The following is a 5,931-nucleotide window of genomic DNA, read 5'->3' on the forward strand; positions in this document are numbered from 1 at the left end:
TGGGCCCTTGGAGAACATGCATCAGATGACTTTCCAGTCTCGGTTGTAGGAAATTTGGGGTAGTGAACTCTCATGGCTTTTCCTCCTTTACTTTTTCTGGTCCCATATGATTACCAAGAATACCAAGAAAAGAATCCGTTAGCTGGGCTTTCCCTCGTATTTTTCCACTCCCTTTGTACCTGCTTGTCTTCTGACAAATGTACAGAATGCATGTCATGCTAATGAGTCTCCTAACACCGTAGCTGTTAGGGCCTCCATGAGTCCTCCTTGGAGTCCATCCTTTCCCAACATTTCCTGTTTTTAATTTTGTCCCCATTTAAGATGTTTTGCATTGCTTTACCAGCTCTCAAAAATAGAAAACCTAAATAAAATTCTGTTTCCCTGTTCAAGCCTGCCAATGCTTCAGTATGTAATGATCAAAATGGATTGACTATGACATTCTGAAGGGCCAAGGTCGAGCAGTGGGAGATCAGAAGGCAGATCTTGCACAAGAAACCCAATGCTGTCCATACTACCTCTACTGAGAGTGCCTGATACAGCCATTTGTGTACCTGATACCAACACTATTTTTGTGTTTTCTTATGGAATGAATATGCAATTGGTAGAAACATAGCAAAATAATGAAACATGTTTCAAACCTAAAAATGTTAGGCCTTACTCATTTTATTTTATTTTTCGAGAATCATAAATAGATCTGCTATCAAACTGTTCATGACAAACCTATGTGATACTCTGCTATTATTTTTGTCGTACATCACACACTATGTGTCATGCAAATATTCACTTTGAGGATGATACATTTTCCTTACACTATTTGCATTGGTGGCTCCAGCCAGAGACTGGCTGATGAGGATGGGTGCCATTTCTGGTAAGTTCCTCTTCTATTCCTTACGTTGATAATCTTGAAACAAAATCTGTCTATTCATGCCTTTTCATATGCTATTAACTGTTATCATCCTAGAAGTTTCTTTTTTTAAGTCAAGTATGCAAGTTTACCAGGCCCTTGGGTATTTAAGACACTTTTCAAATAAAAAACCTCTTTGTGGTCGAATGCCCAAGAAGACAGAAGAAGAGGTCAACAAGAGAAATAGCTTGACCAACAGACAGCAAGAAAGCCAAGGCAATCTTGTCCCATCCTCTGTGCTCTGCTTATGGAAACCTACTTGTCCTTACTCAGATGAAATAATACCTTCTCCTAGGAGCCTTCTCTGCTCTTCCCATTTGTGAATACTCCTTCCTAAGGGTTTACCTATAACTATGAATCTACTTTTACCACCTCTGTTATCACAGTGTGTCTTTTTTAGAATTAAAAGTATACATATAAGCCCTACATGAGGTAATAAACTCCTTGAGGCAGAAATTACTCATCTTTGTATTCCCCTCTAGCGTCTAATGCAATGCCTAGCACAGTGTAGATGCTAAGTTAATAAATGCATGCATGAATGAATGCTAGATGGATGAACAAATCGTGGTTAACTAAACACTGGTATCCTAAATTGAGGAAAGCAAGACAGAGGTCTTAGCAGATGCAGAGTCTCAAAGGTCGCAGGCAAATACATTATCCCAAGGGTGATGGGAGGCTATAAATGGACTCCAGATGGTGGCATGTTCAGATCAGCAGGGAAGGAAGATGATTTTAGCATCAATATGTAGAGAGCTTTAGAATAGGGAGGCGCTGAAAGTTGGGCAGCCAGCAAAGCAGGTTCTAGAATCCCAGGCATGAAGTATTAAAATGGTAATCCATAAAATCAGGTTAATGGAAACTTCTGTGTTTTTCTTATACTATTTGCATCAGTGCATTCTGTGCACAGTTTCAGTGCTAATTAAATGAGCTGAGGATGGTAAAGCTGTTTGCAAACTTTAAAGCGCTGCACATACAGCACTGCCTTTCTGTAGGGTTGGAAGGGGAGGGTCAGATGAAACGATGCCTTGGAGAAAGCAGAGCCTGGACTAGGACGACAGAAGGGAGTGGGAAAGGAAACAGGGTGTCAAAGATCTTGCCCAACCAGAAGACAGAGACCGTTAAGAATATGTTTCTTCCTGTTTGTGAATGTTAAGCATTTGTAGCATTGACCCAAGCCAATTACAGAATAAGCCGTGAGAAAATCTGCTTTCAAGGGTCTGGCAGCATCATATGAGCTCAAATTGGCTTTTGAAGATCTTGGAAAGAAGATATAGATATCGGGCTAGAGCACTCAGAGCAGGAAGGTCTCCAGATTTCTTAAACACGAGGAAGGGCTTTAGCTTGGAGAAGATGACAGCACTCAAAGGGCAACAAGGGAGTTGTTTTCAAATATTTTGAATATGTAGAAGGGGAATTGGACTTACTCTATACAGAATTAGACTGAAGAGGGAAACCACAGAGAAGCAAGTTTTTTCTGAACATAATAGAGTTTTCTATTCATTTGAAGTCCTTTTGAACATAGAATAGTCCTTATCCTTGGAAAATGGGGAGCTCAGACTGGACTTGATGGAATTTTGTTTCATTAGACAGATGGTTGGATTCAATGACCTGTAATGTTCATTCCAACCCAAAGATTCAGTTACTTCACTGGTCTTAGTGCATACTGAAGTGGTTAGAGGGCAGCAATTCTCACAGTGTGCTCTGGAGGCCTCTGGGCATCCTCCAGTCCTTTTCAGGACTCCACAAGGTTAAAACTATTTATTTATTTATTTATTTTGGTGAGGAAGATTGGCCCTGAACTAACAGCTATTGCCAATCTGCCTATCTGACTCTTTTTTTTTCTCCCCAAAGTCCCAGTACACAGTTGTATATCCTACTTGTAAGTCGTTTGAGTTGTTCTATGTGGGATGCCACCACAGTGTGGCTTGATGAGTGGTGTGTAGATCCATGCCCAGGATCTGAACTGGTGAACCCCAGGCCACTGAAGCAGAGTGTGCAAACTTGACCACTTGGCCACAGGACCAGCCCCAAAACAATTTCTTAGTAATGCTAAAATGTCATTTGCCCTTTTGTTTTCATTCTCTCCTGAGTATACATTGGTATATTCCAGAGGCTACAGACATGTGACGTTGAACAGACAGAATGTGGGAGCAGATGTGAGAATCCAGCTGCTTAAGTCAGACATTAAGGAAATTCACAACAATGTACACAATGCCACTCTTCTCACTAAATTTTGTTTTGGAAAAGTTATTTTTCATAAAACATTTATATTAACATATAATCAGTTTATTATTAAATAAATTAATAAATAAATATTTTTAAAATTTTGATATAGTGAGTATCCATTGATACAACCCACATAAACAAAAGCTTTTGGGGTCCTCAATAATTTAAGAGGTCCTAAGACCAAAAAACTGAAGGACTGCTATTGAGGACATGGTCAGAAAAAGACTTATCTCTGATAATAGGAAAGCAGGAAGAAATGAATGGGCTAATAAAGGTTTCTGTCTTGCCCACTTTCCAGCTACCTTCCTTGAGTTAATGCCACTTTTATCCTGACACAGAACTGATGATTTCCACAAAGATGGCTACTCTAGGAACTTGGGTGGTGAAATGGAAAGACCCATTCTTTAGAATCAGATGATCCTGAGTTCAAATCCAGATTTTTTCATCTTCTAGTTATGTGACCTTCAATTCCTTGGCCTTTCTGAGCCTCTATGCTCTGTTCTGTGCAGTACTTATACTCCGAGGTTGTTGAGAAGATTAGACAAGATTTATGTGAAGCATGTAATCCAATGAGGAGCCTCTGAAATGGTAGCTCCCCACGTGGCCGGAGCTGCTGTCAATCAATCCCCAGGGAGCCCCAGGGAGGCTGCTGACCTGCTGAACAAACGGTGGTCTAGATGTGATTTTCACCAACTTTCCCCACCTATTCCCCTCTCTAGGCAAACTCCAAATCCTTAGACAGGTTATTCCTGAAGCACCTTCTTTACCGCCAACCATCAAAATCTAACTTCCTCATCCTTTGTACTCTGAGTACAGTCGTGGGCAGAACAAACAGTGAACATGGAGTCAAAAACCCAGGTCATGTCTCACATTTATTGATTTATTAGCTCTGTGACCTTAGCCAAGCACTCCACCTCTTTGAGCCTGTTTCCTCATCTATAAAACAGGGATAATTAAACCCAATCTTCTGGGTGGTCAGAAAGGCTAAAGTAAATAATGCTTATGAAAACATCTTGCAACTTGTAAAACTGTATGTGTCAGTTGTATTAATAAATCTCGTCTGTTCTATGTTCGAAACTGGTCTAACCTAACGTATTTCACATATTTAATCAAAATTATCTCCACACACACAAGTACACATTTATTGGCTATTAGCATGAAATTTTCACATATTTTTACAAGCACACAAACTTTGTGAATGTGTTCTGTGCATCCCCAAAATTTGTTTGCCTATTCCACACTTTATATCAAACCCAGATAAAGAGATACAGTAAGACACATCAATCTTTATTTCTAAATAAAGTTATTTAAAAGAGATAATATTGATAAGAGTGGCAATGGAGAACTTCCTTAAAAAAATTAAAATGTGACACTCATCTGATTCTCTCCCTGACCTGGTCTTTTGGGAGAGAAAGGAGAGCTGGAGGAAGAGACCCTTGAAGGAGTAACAATTCGTGTCTGCTATTAACAGAGCTGCTAACTAAATCTTTTATCTATAGGTACTCTTTTATGTCTTATAGGTTTAGAAGTAGGAGAAGCTGTTAGTCATAAAGTTTCTGTTTATTCCTGGTGAAATGTCAAAACCTTCATTATCGAGGCTGAGAGAATCTGACTCAGTTCTCCAGTCGATTCAGTTTTGGTCACGGTCCATTGGGGTATCTGCATAGTTGTTACCCTTGACTCTTCTTTGGCTGTGAACTTCCTAAGGACTGACATCACTCCTTCTGAATATTGTGTAAGTTCCACACTACTTATAGGATTGTTGTCTGCCTGGTGGGCATTGCATGGAGCTGTTGTTTTGTAATTCCAGATCAAAACTGATAATGTTTCACTTTTAAAATATGCAGATTTGAACATTCTCTTAGATACCAATTAAAATGGTCACAACAGAATTTCACATTTATTTACATGGAACACTCAGAGGATCAATAAGCCTTAATGTTTGTAAAGTTTCAAGAGTTTTTGTCAAGGTATATGGACAAGGTGATTTTTAGATCTCTCTCTATGGTATAAAGTTTAGAAGAGAAGAAGTCAAGAGTCCATGAAATCAAAAGAAAGATTTGGAAACACTGGGTGTTTTATCTCAATAGCTCACTTCTTACCATCTTGCCTTACGGTTTCTAATCCAGGAATCCTAAACAAGTGGCACCACAGTATGGTCTCTGAGGCCAGACTGGCTGGATTCAAGTCCTCCCGCTGCCTTTTACCAGCCCTGAGAAGTCCAACATGCTGCATCTCTGGCCTCAGTTCCCTCATTTGTAAAATGAAGATAATCACAGGACCTGCCTCATTAGATTGTTGTGGGGGAATAAATGAGTTATTTTGTGTAAAGTACTTAGAATGGTGCTGGCACAGTCAGGAGTACAGGTGTGTTAGAGATTATCTTTCTCATTCTTTTCAATCTGGGGTCCGTAGGCTTGAGAAGGGTTAGGAACCTTCTGAAATTATCTGAAAAATGCCTGTGCACTTTTCTGATGAAAGAGATATAGGCTTCATCAGATTTTCAAAGTAGGTAGTCTAATAACAGGATCTTCTAAGACCTATGGCATTTGCATTAGAGCCTACCTCCCCACGTGTGAGCACAGACAGACAGACTGCCCCATTTACACTGAGGCTTAATTATGAATTCAACCACAATGTAAAGGATTGCTCCTTCTCTTTGTGGACCTAGCTAGTACAAAGTGATGTGTCGTTGCAGCACTACCACCCAAAGATACGAACCTGAGTGTGAACAGAGTCTAACACTCCACACTCGTGTGTGTGACGTAGACCAGCGTCTGCTGGCAAAGAGAGTTTGGGAG

General features: G+C 39.9%; 1 protein-coding gene across 4 annotated transcripts in view; it reads right to left on the minus strand.

Annotated features, from left to right (window-relative positions):
* RAPGEF5 (Rap guanine nucleotide exchange factor 5) overlaps positions 1–5,931 on the minus strand; it is a 349,321-nt gene that overhangs the window by 225,462 nt on the left and 117,928 nt on the right. The gene's annotated exons all lie outside the window — the stretch shown is intronic.

This window comes from Equus caballus, chromosome 4 (genome assembly GCF_041296265.1).
Source record: "Equus caballus isolate H_3958 breed thoroughbred chromosome 4, TB-T2T, whole genome shotgun sequence".
Lineage (NCBI taxonomy): Eukaryota > Metazoa > Chordata > Mammalia > Perissodactyla > Equidae > Equus > Equus caballus.